Below are 16,171 nucleotides of genomic sequence, written 5' to 3' on the forward strand. Positions count from 1 at the left end.
TTAACTCGTAATGAATATGAATGCTTGGTAAATGATTGGTAAGAACCTTATTAATCATGTAATAGATTAATTTATGACTTTAGATGGTGTGATGGACCAATAAGTATGAATGGTTGAGAAATGGTATTGTAATGGTATTGTTATCCATTTAATTATTTAAATTATTACCATGTCGGTTGATGTCTAAGAAAGGGGTTCATTTCCCTAAACACGAACTTAAATTATGTGTAGAACTAAAGTGTGGTATAGAAAGGCTAATGAAGATTGAATGGCTCGTAAGGGTCTTGATTATTATAATTTGAATTCAATGATAATTTGAGTGAAGGCATTGGCCTAATAAAGTGGTTAATCAATAAATACTTCCATTAAGACCTTATGATCCCGTATGGTGTTGATGTGTGTAAATGGTTCAAGTTATTAAATATTGAAGTGCATTGTATGAATGTTAATGCATGGACTAAAAGGGATTGAGAGTCCAAATGTCGACTAATAATGGTAATGAAATGGCTTGTGGTTGAAGTTCCTCGCCTAATGAGATATCTTATGGTTGAAGTCCCTTGTCTAATGAGATATCTTGTGGTTGAAGTCCATCTCCTAATGAAATGTCTTATAGTTGAAGTCCCTTGCCCAATCAAATGGCTTGTGGTTGAAGTCCCTCGCCCAATGAGATGGCTTGAGGTTGAAATCCCTCATCCAATAAGATGGCTTATGGTTTAAGTCCTTCGCCTAATAAGATGGCTTGTTATAATGCCTCGAGTCTGTACCCTAGGCGCCAGATGATGCTTACGACCCCAAAAGACCATAAGCTAACCCATGACTGGCACCTGCTGTGAGCACTGAATAATAATACTGAAATAATGTGAATGCTAGGCTAAAATTCCCTAAGGTTCATAATATGAATACTATTAAGTATAATATATAATAATAATATCTAAAATTAAATACTGTCTAAACTAGTCTAGTTTAAAAAGCCTCTAACTAAACCGTCTGAATGTGGAGTTGATGGGACAAGCCCCCAACTAACTACGACTACTGAAATACTGAAGCTACTGAAAATACTAAAATAAAAGCATATCCTCGATATATGAGGACTCACTACTAAAACTACTGCTGCTATCCAAATCTATCTAAGCACAATTGGGAACCTGAGCATCCAGACCTATGATATGTGATACATAGCGCAAAGAGAAAGTATGCATTAGTATATGGAATGTACTGGTATACTAGGTGAGGTAAGGTTAAATGCAAAGGTTCATATACATGAACAGTAACTGGCTGAATGATATGAAGTAACTGAATGAGAGCACATGGAATACTGAAACTACTGTAAATACTGAGTATGTAATGTTGCACATATACATATATAGTGTATCTGATATTATTACTAAAACTAAGTCTGAGTTTTGATAACTGAGTTACTGATATCTGAGATTACTGATAACAGTATTACTAAAAATTGGGTGACTATTTCTGACAGTCCTGATTCTGTAAAGCTGAACTTAGTTCTATACTGAGCTGGGTGATTATGTCTAACAATCCCGATTCTATAAAACTTAACTAAGTTATATATTGAGTCTAAAACTGAAACTGTATGAGGTAATCATCTAATTGACATGCCCCTCTAAGAATGGAATGGGGTCCAACCTGTAACCCCGTTGAAGGGTGTCAGACCGTGCCACGGGTAAAGATAAGCTGAAGAGTTACCCTCATCTGGAAGTTGCCCTAAATAAGAATGGCGGTACCCTCAACTGGCAGGTTAAAAACCTTATCAATCCTCAAATAGCAGGTTGATATCTCAACCTACGCTGGCTATGTAGTTCTAGAATACAAGGACTGCTATTAAAGATCAAACCCTCTACTGGCAGGTGTGCTCCCATCCTTGGGTTCACTCGGTGCTAATTTGTACTCCCAACTGAATAGACGCTGAACTGATTTCTAGACTGTACTAGGCTTGATTGGACTGTTACTGATCGGGTTAACTGACTGAACTGGACTGAGTTCACTGAGTTCTATTAACTGACTGAATACACTGTTCATGATACTGATCTAAATTAGACTAATACTGAGTTTCACTGAGTTCTGCAATTAACTGGGTACTATTATTTGAGACATTACTAAGGCTATTCTATAACTACTGTAGCTCTAGGTAAACAGCTAGATTTTTGGGTATTGCATACACCCAGGACTCGAAAGCATGGAAAGTAAAGCATGGCATGATCTTGAAATACATAATAATAAATACTTGTTAACAATACAGTCACCTAGGCATATTGTCAAACACTTGAGATACATGAACTTGTTTACATACTAATTATGTCATGATTTCACCCTTCAACTCACATGAACATTTTATCAAATACTTGGGTGCATGATTTATGCACATAATAATAATTAACATGCAAGCATCATGATCACAAATCCCAACTCAAAAATTCAAGGGGCTTTTAACATAAATCGATATATCACTACACACATACTAATTACTTCACGTGAAACTTGTAATAAATCATGGATTAGAAAATCCAAATAACATCATAATTATGAATACAGTCAAATTCAACATAAAATTCATGAAATCAATCAACTTGTAGTTTTAAAAGAGGTTCTTGAACTCCAAGGGTGGAATAAAACCCTTGGATGAACACCTAACATACCTTGGTAATCAATTTTGTGAAGATTATTGGTGTGTTCTTTAAGTTTGAATTTGAAATTGGATGCCCTAGGGTTTGTTCTTGAGAAAATTTGAGAGAGAATGAGTGATTTAGCCTTTATAAAGGCTTAATCTCATATTTTTGGGGTTGATATAAGGTGGGAAAATAACTCAAATACCCCTCTGAACGTGGAATTTTTAATTACTTAAAACATGCCTAATGATGCACAGACCGACGCACCGCGTCGATGGTATCTATGCGATGACCAACGCATCATGTCAAGTTTGCATTGGATCATTGGAATTTGCACTCTGACGTTAGGAAAAATATTCATCAATGAGATGGATGACGCGACGCGTCAACCCACTATTTTGGTCACTCAAACACGTTTTAAACGAGGTCCAAAAAATTTGAAACTCACCCGAAGTGACCTATGGACACACCTGATCATGATTCAATCCAAGGATCAATATTTTAATGTCATAAGAGTCGCAAAATAATATTGCCAAATTATGAAGGCTAAAAATGATTTTAAGTACAAACACTTGGCTCAAATTTCTAAGTCTGGTACCTCTTTTCATGCTCTAAAGGACTGAGTTAAGCTAGGCTTTTGTGGGGTCTTACACTTGTGGTTGGAGTCCCTCACCCAATGAAATGGCTTGTGGTTAGAGTCCCTTTCCTAATGAATTTGGTTGAATTTTTTGAGTTGGTTTGAGGATTGGATCCCCTTGACTAATGTAACGGAGAAGTTTAAGGTTCTCAAATTGGTAAAGTGAAAGGCTGAAAGTTCTTCACTCTATGTTTCAAGAATGAATGCTTTAAGAATGATTTCTATGACTCTTTCAATGACTCGGTATGCTATATATATAAACATATGCATATGTCTCTTCATATATGCCTTTGTTAATGTAAATGTGATTTTATATGATGATTTCACTTAAATTGACCTAATGTGCTACTTCATCCTTATCCTCAAGATTCATGCTAGCGCTTCAACCGCTAACCATCTCCGAATGCTATGTCCCCATAAGATATAGGTTCCTCAGCTTCTTCTTCTTTTTTCTACGCAGTGACCAAGTGTTTAGGCATGTCGTATGTTGACATTGAAGTGGAGAGCTTCCAATCTCCGTAAGTCATACATTTCATAGTATTTTACTTTAAGTCATAGACTTGATTTATTTTGGCTTAATGTTACCTATTGTCGGGGGCATGTCCTGACATGTTTTAGACATTGGATTTGTAGAGATTTTGTGGATGATTGAGGACATGGGTATATTGGTTAGAGTGATGAACCTAATGAAGTGTTTAGATATGTTTAAGTTATGACTTCTAGTATTGCTTCCTCTATCTAATTATATGGTCAGGATTCACTCGACCCTAGTGATGGATGTGATAATGATTGGGTTGGGTTATCAGGGCAACGTCCTGTTCATGTGGGCTTGAGGTGCGCATTCGACAAGGCCCAATTTTGGGGTGTGTCACAAGTAAGTCATTCAATCAACTGATATATAAGAAGAAATATAACACAATTTCCAATATGAGACTTCTAGAGCAAAGTCCAACCATATATGTACAATAATAGCATAAGTTTGAACAATAAAGATACGATAAACCATCACAAAACCTGGTGTAACGGTGTAAGAACAATCTAACTACAACTCAGAATTGAAAAATATAATTGAGTTTGAAAAACTACAAATTTGTCTCTGAATATAAAATAAAGACATCAAAAAGATAGGAGGAGGGTAGAGGTGGACTCTAAAAGCATAGAGCGTGCGGCCACTTCCTTGAAATATCAATAAGTAATGCACGATATAGTTGTCGCATAATGCACTCGTACCTAGATCTGCATTGAAAGGACATAGTAGGGTAGTGTACATTCCACTTGTACTCAGTGGTATTATAGGTTGACTGAGTAAAGTAGAAAAATAAGGTACATAAATACATACTATAAGCATGTCACCTCCAATAAAAAAATACCCAAACGATATCTCACATCATCTTCACTAATAGTTCTAAATATAGCACATAAACAAGAAAGCAGGAACAAAAGAAATATAATAGATATGCATCAGATGAAACACAAAAGCACAACACTGAAGATGCATAAATGGATGAAATGCAATAATGATAATGTGCGATGATCGAGGTTACAGCATGACATCCGTATACACCTACAGAGCATCAACACTTTCAGGTAGGAACCATGGGTGGTTTGCAACCCATATACTTTCTCAATACTCAATCATAATCTCAAAATTCATATCTCCTCTCCAGCTCATGGGCTACGGCAGACGATTTTGTAAAAGTGCCTTATTTCTATCAAAAATCAATGATTACTCAATGGTACCAATGTCTCATGAATGTATGTGTGATATGAGGATGTAATGATCACAACTAAACTGATATAGAGATCTTGAATCCATTCAATACATGCATTGGTGAGCTCATAAACTACTCAATATATCAACTATCTATGATTACATATAAGCAATGTACCACAGGAAAATTATGCACATAAGGAATCACTAATATCATATTAATCCCAACTAGGATAATTCTACCATGAAGTAAGCAACCAATTCATATTTATATATATGTGTGTATGTGTAATACCCCGTACTTTTACCTAGCTTAAAATCATCCCAAAAATGCAAAAGGCTTACTTTAAAAGAAGAATCCACTTTTATACATGTGTAATTTTCAAGATTTTGACTTTTAGCTATGTGGAAAATTGAATAAGCTTTCCATCGATACCAAATTTGACTAAATCCGATACTCAGCCAAAGTCTTAGAGCCATTTTAGTAAGACAGTGTGCCACCTGAGCCATCAACGCGACGCAGAGCATGCCAAAGTAGCAATTGTAAAATCCAGTAAGCCTCCGCGATTATGGAGCATCACGCCAAGGCTCAAATTCAAAATTGTCCCTTTCCAGTGTCTCAACGCAATACCACCACGTCGTAGTGAGCTTCCAGATCCCATCCAGTATTGCAACATAATTTAACCGCGTCACGCCATGATGCAATTTCTTAGTAGTCATTTTCCAGAGACACGGCTCGATAGCACTGCGCCGCGCCAGGTGCCCAAATCGGGTTTTCAGTGATGAAAAATAAAAACTTTCTAAGGGAAATTGGGTCTTTTTTCATGACCCAGATCAGTCTTTAACCACAAAATTATGCCCTAAAAACCCCATTATATCATTTTTCCTCACTTTCTCTTAAGAACAAAATCCGTCTCTCTCAAGAGGAAAATCCATAGATCAAGAAATCAAGGCCAATTCCAAGAATTTCTTCAAGAACCTCAAGAACTTAGATTTCCAGGTATGTCAAGTATTGATTCATGGGTCCCCTTTCACCCATGAAGCTCAAGAATCACTTTTCTAAATTCAAGGATTTTGTAATTATGAATGTTCATGATTTAGTTGAATTGAGATTCATGTTCATGTTGTTGTTGGGTTTTGATTCATGTTTTAAATTCCATGTTCTAATGATTATTCCTAGTATGTGATTTTTTGCATAATATTAATGATAAACCCTTCAAATTTGCTAATTTATTTATGCAACCATGATAATTAGGTGAATTAATGATGGTATAACCAAAGTATACTCCCCATGTGTTTGATAAAATGCCTAGGTGAAGGAAAAAGTGCCACTATAGTATGTTAATATGAAATCCCCATTCATGTACAAGTTAATGCATGTCAAGTGTTTGATGAAATGTCTTAGTCAATGAATTATAGATATATCTATATAGCCATTGTTGTGCTTTTGAACTTATGCCATGATTTACTATTATGCTATCGAGTCCTGGATATTTATACGCGATAATTTAGTTGTGTGCCTAGAGTCAGTGTCAGTTTTATGATAATCTCAGTCACGCCATGATCAGTAGAATTCAGTCAGCTATATGAATCAGGAAAACTCAGCAATCTCATGAACTCAGTCAGTTAACAGAATTCAGTAATATTCCATCAGTCCATGAAACGCAGTGAACTCAGTCCAGTTCATATTAGTATAATCAGTTCAGTGTCTATTCAATTGGGAGTAGGATTTAGCACCGAACAAACCCAAGGATGAGGGCACACACTGACAGTAGAGGGTGTGACCCCTTACAAGCAATCCTTGCATTCCAGAACTATGTAGCCAGCATAGGTTGAGACATCAACACTAACAGTTAAGGGTTGATGAGGTGGATTAACACTGTCGGATGAGGGTCCCACCATTCTCCTTTGGAGACACTACCAGATGAGGGTCACTCACAGCTTGTCTTTACCAGTGGTGCGGTATTGATACCATTCTAATTAGGGTTACAGATAGGACCCCAACGCAGCTATAACAACTTATTAGGGGCATATCGGTTAGATGACTACCTCCCACAGTCTTAGTCTCAGTAATAGAACTCAAATAGTTCTACAGATTTTAGGACTGCCAGATACAGCCACTCAACTCAGTATGGAACTCAGCTAGTTCTATCAGAATTAATACTATCAGCAATAGTCACCCAGTATCAGTTATATCAGCTATCAGTAATCCATGTTATCAGTATTTTCAGTGTTCAGAATCCCCATGTTTCAGTTGCAGTTATGTTTTCATACATGTATCCTCACGCAGTTATGTTCATGTTCATGTTATCAGTCAGTTATAGCTCATGAATATGAACCCCATGCATTCAGCCTACCTCACTTGCGTACCAGTACATTCTCATGTACTGACGTATACTTTTCTTTTGTGCTATGGTGTTTTATACCATAGGTTCGGACGCTCAGGTTCCTGATCGCACTTAGTAGCTAAGGTTTCAATCAGCAGCAATAGATTAGCAGTGAGTCCTCATCATTCAAGGATGCTTTATCATTTCAGTATTTCAGTACTTAGTTTATTTTAGCAGTTGGAGTTAGTTGGGGACATGTCCCATCAACTCCTTATTCAGATAATTAGAGGCTTATTCATACTATAGCATGTTTAGACAGTTATTTCAGTTGTTTTGGTAGTGATGTACCATATCTCCAAATTTTATGTTTTATCAAATTTTTTAACCTTATGCCCTTTCAGCCTTTTATACTATATTTATACATTATATTATGCAGTGCTCAGTTACAGATATCAGTCATGGTTCATCTTGTGGTCCTTTGGGGTCATGAGCACCGTGGGGCATTTTGGGTACCAGATTCAGATCATTACAACATATAAAAAATAATATCCGATAAAGCCCTCAGACAGGCAACACATAGCAATTATCATCTCAAATGACCAACAATAATAATATAAGCCCCCACACAAGCACAAAATGGAAATAATATTATTGCCATGATTATTACCTATACTCGTAGCATTCTTTTATATAAATATAAACTACCCAGCCTAATCTGAAGAAAGTTAAGACATAACCTACCTCGTAACGTCAAAAACCAAGCTAAAGCCCTTCAATATGGATCTTTCTCCTCTCGAATGGCCTATAAATCAAATAAAACATTCAAATAGATAATCTACACATTAAAAGGAAGTCAACGATACCCATATTACCCATTTTCAAGTCAGGGTCAAAATGGATCCCCGAAATAGATTTTTTAAATGAAAGAGTAAAGTAGAAATTTTTGTTTATAAATACCTTACCCATAATTAAAGGAAGAAATAGGAGAAATCAAGTGAAAATGGATTTAAAATAGGGTTTAAATCAAAGAAAATTCCTTTTTTAGGCCTTTTAGGTCAAAATTTCCAAATTCTAATCCAGAATCATGATTTAGAAGGGTTTTAAATGACAATAAGCAAAGTAAAGTATTTGAAACGGTGATTTAGAGCTTACCCAAGCTCAAAAATGGAATAAGACATCCAAAAATTCTTAACCTAAAGCTCAAAGTCTCAAAAATGAAATAAAAATTGAGAAAAAGGGTTTTTATACATGTCCAACTATGACCGTAAAGGTGATTAAATGACCACTTAAATAGTTATCGCATAAGCATTGGTTGACCGCTCAGGCGTTCCAGCCCAAAAATTATAAGCCGCTAAAGAGGTCCCCTACCACTAAAGCAACAGCTATTAAAGCGATCAATGTCTACTTTAGCGATAGTTGACTGCTAGTAGACCCTCCGCTAAAGCAGTGTATGGCCACTAAATCGGTTACAACAAATTTTTAGTTGTATCAATAACTTGGTAAGTTGCAAAGTTGCCAATCGACCCCTGGAGATTCATTTGAAATGACATGAAAGCAAACAAAATATGCTACTAGACTAAATTCAATGTTTCAGACTCAATTGTGACATCAAATATTCAAAAATAAGGTGGTTTTCACAAAATTGACCCTCAAGATCCAATTTTACAAATTTCTAAACCAAAGGTCAAAATGAGATCCAAAAGACATAAAATTGAACCAACCACACTAACAATTGAAGCATCCCAAGTTCGGACTCTTAGAAAATTACTAAGAATCTCATTCTTCAGACCTATTATGACTCATGGTACGAGTTGTAAGCTAGGGTACGAGTGATGAAGACCTATTGTAGACTAACCAGTGTTAGTCAGTGCGATGGTCTTGGAAACTGAAATGGATATGACTTGAGGGTATAAATCATAAGACGTGGGTATGAGTCATACATGTAACTCCTAAGGTAATCAATATTTAATCCTCCTGGTGTTGCATTCTGCCAGGAATACAAATCATGGGTACGGATTGTATGTTGAGGTTGTGACTTAGTTGGATGAGTTGTATACTAGACAGTGTCTGATCCATGGTTAAGGATTGGTTACAATTGGGTGGTATCAACCATAAGCTAGGTTATGACTCATAAGAAGGTCAGTCGTGACCCTGTGTCAAATTTTTATGGGATTTAAGTGGGGGTTATTTACCCTGATAAGGACCCACAAATTTTAATACACTTAGGAGGTTATTTACCCTATTATTTTATTCTTAATCACTTAGAATTTCTTCTAAAACATATCATAATTCTCTCAAGAGCTTTTGGGGCAAAGAGCTAGGGTTTTAGCTAAGGGCTTACTTTGGGGCTTGTCTTGGTGAATTTGTTCCATAAATATTCTTGGTTTAAGGCATAATTCTCTTCCATACTTTTAATTTTAGTTAAAGTCATGGTTAAATAGTTGATTCCATGGTTTATACTCTTGCATGGTTTTGGTTTTCAATCATTGATTTGGGGGTTTTGATGTTAAAGGCTTGGTTATGATTTCTTATGATTTTAATTATGCTTTCTATGTATTAATGATTCTTTTGGATAATGGAATTACATGGTAATGGTTTAATGGTAATGAAATTTGGTTTTGGTTATATTAAGCCCCCAAGGTGTTTGATAAAATGCTTATAAAGATATGTTCATTGCATTGACTTAAATTAATGGAACTCTTTCTTGTTTTCGGCTTATTTATGAAACCTTAAATGTTTCTCAATGATTTACAAAGGTTAATGGATAATTGGTAATGCTTGTAGAAAACATGGTAGTCTCCTAAAAAGTTAATATGGTAAATGGAAAGGGCATCAAGAGTCCCCTTAATCTAAATGGTTTGGCTATGAATAATGCTTGCAAGTATGATGGTATGATGATACCACTGATTTATCAAATATCCTTGGTTAATAAATGGATAATTGGATTGTTTGGACTTGGTTTTGATTGGGCATTAATGGCGAGAGTGTAAGTAAGTCATGGAAGGTAGCAATCCCGGGGGGATCAAAATTGAAAACTCAAATTTGTTGATATAACGGGTCTTTGATGACCACGTGCGAGTGTCACGTTTATATTGGAGGGATGTACTAGTCATCCCAGGGTTATTTCCTGGTCGTGCGACTACACACACCGAAACCCTTTCAACGGGAGGAGTTGAACTCATATGGCCCGTGGGTGGTAGGACGGCTAAGCTACATGACCCAAGTTAAGGTTTTAAATGGCATGCTAAACCCGGTCCCTTATCCCAGCACTTATCCCAAGATAAATGACATTATTTTATCCATATCCCAAGATTCATGCTAGTTTTCACCCACTAACCCGTCTACTGGAGGTTGTATACCCACGCTATGTAGGAATCGAACGTTTGACTCCTTTTTTATAATACTTGATTTGGGGATAGCTTATTAAACTTAAGTAGTGAGCTTCCATCATTTCAGAAGGCATCATTTTATGTTGGACATTCTTAGACTTTTTATTTTTTTGGATATTGGTTTTGGCCATGGTTAGGGGCATGTCCCAATTGGATATTTGTATTCTTATTGATAGAGGCTTTGTAGTACTTCTGGGTGTTGGAATAAGAGGGATCAGTATTGGTGTTGACCTTGGCATCGAGATGGATGCTGGGCTTACACCCTTGGATGATATTATTGGTTGTTCCATCGTAATACATTTTGGGTTTGAATTTCATATTATGTTTCAATATTCTCTTTAGTTTGGTACGGTTTGGATAGTTAGTTTTGTATGGACAGACTTGGTTGGGTCGGTCATAGTTGTGACCCTATCCTAGAGTCTTCACGAGAGCATTGTGCAATCTTGTTATATGCTCGAAATTTACCTCATTTAAGGTTGTATAAGGTGGTTAGGTTGGGTTAAGGGGGTGGTCCCCGATCCTAGGTGGACTTAGGATGCCCATTACGACAAGGCCCCAGTCCAGGCTACATCAATAATTAAAAATTAATATTTCGGATCTTCTTGCGCAATCTATTATTCCATCTGACAACAAAATAACAAATATTGATCGAAGTTAACTATAAGCCCTTTTAACCTCTAAAAACCCAAAAACTCGTACAAATTATTGTGGATCGCATAAAAAAACTATGCCAATCATACCCACTCCCAAAAATAACACACAACAACTACGAGGATAGGTAAAATAGTCAAAACACACAAAAAAAAGTTTACAGAATCAAGTCATTACAATGAAGACCATGTGAGGTTTTTTATGGTTGGCATGAGGTGCATTATTTTGATAGTTTTGTGGTGTTAGTTGAGCATGGTATGTTGTCTGCATGTTATAGACCAGATATAGGACATACTGAGCATTGCACTAATGTTGTGGAGATTGTTTGTGTCATGATGTACTTTCTTGAGTCATCACCCTCATAACTTCTTTGTCCTTTCTCTTCCCATTTCCAAAAGAGTTAGTTTAGAAGGACTTATGAGTGAATTGTAATTCTATCAAATTTATTACTCTCCTTGTGTTAAGACCATCTTCAACTATTTTTCTAGTCTTGAAAATTTCAGCAAAGGTTTTTCTAGCCCATTCGATCAAAACATTTTGGGTTTAAGGTTTGAAAAAAGAAAGTTATCATTTTAGCTTCCTCTATGGGAGGTTGTATACTAGTTATTTCATCTCTCTATCGTATGGTGTATTGATAAAAACACTCATTTAATTTTTGCCTTAGCTTTGTAATAGAGATTCTATCAGGAGCAATCTCAACATAAGATTTATTGTGATCCACAAAGTATTTTCTAAGTTATCCCAAGTGTGTCATTTGGTCACATCTTTCTTAGCGTACCACTCTAAAGCTTTCCCACTTGATCTCTAATTGAATAGTTCGATCCTTATTCTTTCATTCTTACCCACATCGATCTATTTTTCACAATAAGTTTAAAAGTGGAAGAAAGAATTTCCAAATCCATCAAACTTCTCAAAGTTTGGAATCTTGTATCCCAATGGCAACTTGATCACAGGAAATGCAAACAATTCCTCATACTTTAGGCTTTGGTTATTATCTAGCTCGTGAAGACTTCTCATAGTATCTTCCAAGTTATTGAGCTTTCTATTTAGTATTTCATTAATTAATAACCCTTAGATCATTTTCAGTTCCAATATAGAGATCAATATCTACGAGATATAGTCATCAGGTTTGTGTTGCTAGTGGGGTAATAGGAGAGTGCACAATGGCAGAGCAGAATGTGTACATAAGAGGAATATTTCGAGGGGCATGCACCTTTTCAACTTGTTGAGGAGTGGTGAAATAATTTCCTTGACCAAACTCATTTGAGGTTGGAAATAATAGACCCTTTTTGACGAACATCAGGAGACAAGGTCATGTTTCAGGGAATCGGAGAAGATGTTCTTCTCTGCATTACCATGAGCCTTAGTTCAACAATTTGTTGTTCCATACTAGCAATGATCTTTGTGGTCACTTATCTTTCTGTAGAGGCGCTAGGATCCATTGTGACTGCCAAAGTGGAAATTGATTTAGATAAAGTGATTGTGTTGATCAAATTGGGATCCATATTCGAATGAGTCTTTTTGAAAACCCAAGTGAAAACTAATGATTCTATAGTTGTTTTCTTAACCTTAGACCATGTGAAATACGTATATTCTGCCAGCGATTACTCGAAACTGATTTTCTTTAGTCTTTATGAAGCGAGCAAATTTAATTATCAGCGAAAAATAGTATTTCTCTAAAGGAGAAATAAAAATCAAAAGGTGTAAAATTTAGTCCATTGATTATAATAATTAATCAAAGTAATATGTAACAAATAACATTTATTTGCTCGAAACAGGTTAGTCTAAAATCTAGGAATGGGCAGTTTTTGAAAAATGATTGAATGACCTGAATTTTGACCATTGGACAACTCTTAAGCTTGATAGAGGAATAGTATTTTGGAGGGTATGAACTATGTGATTTGAGGAAAGGTACAATATTCATATGCTTTCTAAAGTAATACCAACTGAATTCTTGATAAGGAAATATGTTTATCAAAAAATTCTTTAAAAGGAATAGAATACTAAAATTTTAGTGAAATATTTAGTGGATCTGACTATACGAATGTTCGGACCAACATTAGTTGAATGATGACCTATTAATTTTGAATAGAACTTGGGTGGAAAGTATTTTGACAAGGAATTTTGAAGAGTAGTTTAGGAAGGCTTAGATTTTGAGTTTATATGCCTAATAACACTCTAAGACCTCTGAATAAAACAATAAACTAGACGTGTTTAAAGCAAAACATACATATTTAACCATATAAATCAAGTAAGCACAGACTTAGCAAATTAGGTAACACTTAGCACATAAGTAAGACTTAACACATCCTAACATATATGTGAGATTTTAAGCCAATAGTAGGCCTAACATCTGAAGGATGTAAATGTCGTTTGTAAGATGTTGCATTACCACAAAATAACATATTATAATTTTGTGAATAAATCAATATGAGGTACAAAATGAGGAAAAGGGGAAATAAATAATATTGATCCCACGAAGAGTAACAACCTAAACTGATCTACCTTGGAGATCCTCAATTCTTGAATATCCCTAACGTCTTTCGAATGGAAGACCTTCCTCTTATTAAAATAATACTATCTATAATAAATTTCCAACCCTGAGGGACAATGAACCATACAATTCAACATTACATTCTTCAATCAAACATGCAAGGGATAATCGTCTATTGACTCATAACTAGTAGATACAAGGTGGTCTTTCTAATGCGTCTGGTATCTCTTTAGTAAAGAGTTACTTAGGTCAATATGCTTATTTTATGAGATTTGAATTCTTTATATCATAAGTATTAAGAGTGGGTTTGAAAAATAGACCAGAAACTCATGCTAATAACCATGACTAAGATAATAAAGAAGTGTCTGACGACCCAAAATCAGCTAATTTTTTATTGTTTTAAGAAATTTTAATTTTTCAAGTGAGAAAACGACTGCGAAAGATGCATAATTGCCTTTTTTATAATTCATTTTAATGTTTTACATTTGGAAGAACCTTATGCCATGACAATACAATAGTAATATTTAAAATTTTAACATAAAAATAACAACTATTACAAAAAAAATTAAAAAAAAAAAAAAACAGATTAGCCAAACAAATAAAATTCTTATGATTAAAACCTATTGAATCCCTACCAAAGTCTAACATTCTATTATGATCAATTTTTAAGACTAGAGTTTCAAAACCTTTTCACAATTTCTGGCGAAAAAAGCTGTTTTATTTTATTTTTAAAAAATTAACTTTGAGTCGCCATTTAATCCTTAGCAAATCAAGAAAACCTTTTAAACAAAGGTAATTTTAAAAATAATCTTTAATTGAAAAAAAATCAGAGCTTTAAATAAGGGTTTAAGTTATCCTCTAAGGTGTTAGGCGGCTTAAAAGATCCTCTAATACGTGGTCGATCCGTGGATTAAACTTATTGGCTAATTTATTTTTAAAAAATCCTTTAAGGTTGTTTGAAAAATCTCATTTTAAATGAATAGAATTTATTAGAATTTTTCCATTTAATTAATTTCAGATAATCAAAATAAACTAAATACAAAATTTCAAAATAATTCTAATTTTAACAATTTATCTTAATTAAGACTTTTGAGCGACCCAACTTATTTAACGTGAATATCGAGTTAACTACTAACCCTCAAAAGAATATGGAGAATTCTCAAGTTAGTCTTCAAGCTTTAGTTTGCCCAAAAATTCATGGGGTGATTATCCAAGTAAATAATTTCACGTTATGACAGAATTTGACAAATAAACTGCGGATTCATCTAGGCATAACAAAAGGAAATCAAGGTTAAGAATTAATAACAATTAATGCAAACTGCTTGAAAATAAATAAGGACAAAATTAAATGTTTGAGCCATCAACCCAAATTTTGTCTTCTCTTAATAATTTGATGTGGTTGCAATTTATCCGAACTTTGACGCCCACTGTTGCGATCATCATTGGATTGTAAATCCAAATTTCTATCTTAATCCCTTTGAATTGTTGTTACCATTAGATGTTATGAACTTGGCCTATTGTCGTTGTGCTACTGTTCTTTAAAATATTTGAGTTTCAAATCCAAAATATCATCTTTCATTTTGAGGTTTTGATGGAGGTTGACTCGAAGATGAGTGAATGCAAGGGAATGGAGAGTCAATTGGACTCGTTTAGGAGAGTTCATGTATAAGAAAGTAAAGATAAGGATTAGCACAAGTTACCACCAAATATCAAACTAAACAAACTTGAATAATCACACTTTTGTGGGAACCACAAGGAGATAGAGGGGATGACGTTAAACGGAAGGAATCAAGAATATATAAACATGCTTCAAATATCAAAAGAACTTGTTCTTTGGACATGCACCGTATTTTCTATTTAAAGACAAGTTGTAGTCAATATATAAATGCATTTCAACACTTACACTTTAGCCATTATCAAGTTTAATTTACCCACAAGTTCTGATATTTAACACTCAAAATGTACTTCTTTTGTAGGTTTTATGCCTCTTTAGCATAGTCGGTGATTCTTGTCCTCTACTAAGTGATTGAGAGGATACACTATGTCACATCCATGTGGATCACTGGACAATATCAAAATGCACATAAATACTCATTATGAGGGGGCTGAAATTTGAAGTAGAACCAAAATGAAGTAAAAAAATTCCTAAGGTTCAAACTTTTAAGGCTCTAAACCAAAACCAGTCCTTCATCCATTTGGAATCAAACAAATGCAAATATACGTAAGCATAGAAGGACAAAAAAGGATATATATGATCTGTATTTGTTCTTATGAAAAAGGACAAGGACAAGAAGATTAAGATTACCATTAGGGGATTTCTTTATTCGGAACTCTATGG

This window comes from Capsicum annuum, chromosome 9 (genome assembly GCF_002878395.1).
Source record: "Capsicum annuum cultivar UCD-10X-F1 chromosome 9, UCD10Xv1.1, whole genome shotgun sequence".
In the NCBI taxonomy this organism is placed as follows: domain Eukaryota; kingdom Viridiplantae; phylum Streptophyta; class Magnoliopsida; order Solanales; family Solanaceae; genus Capsicum; species Capsicum annuum.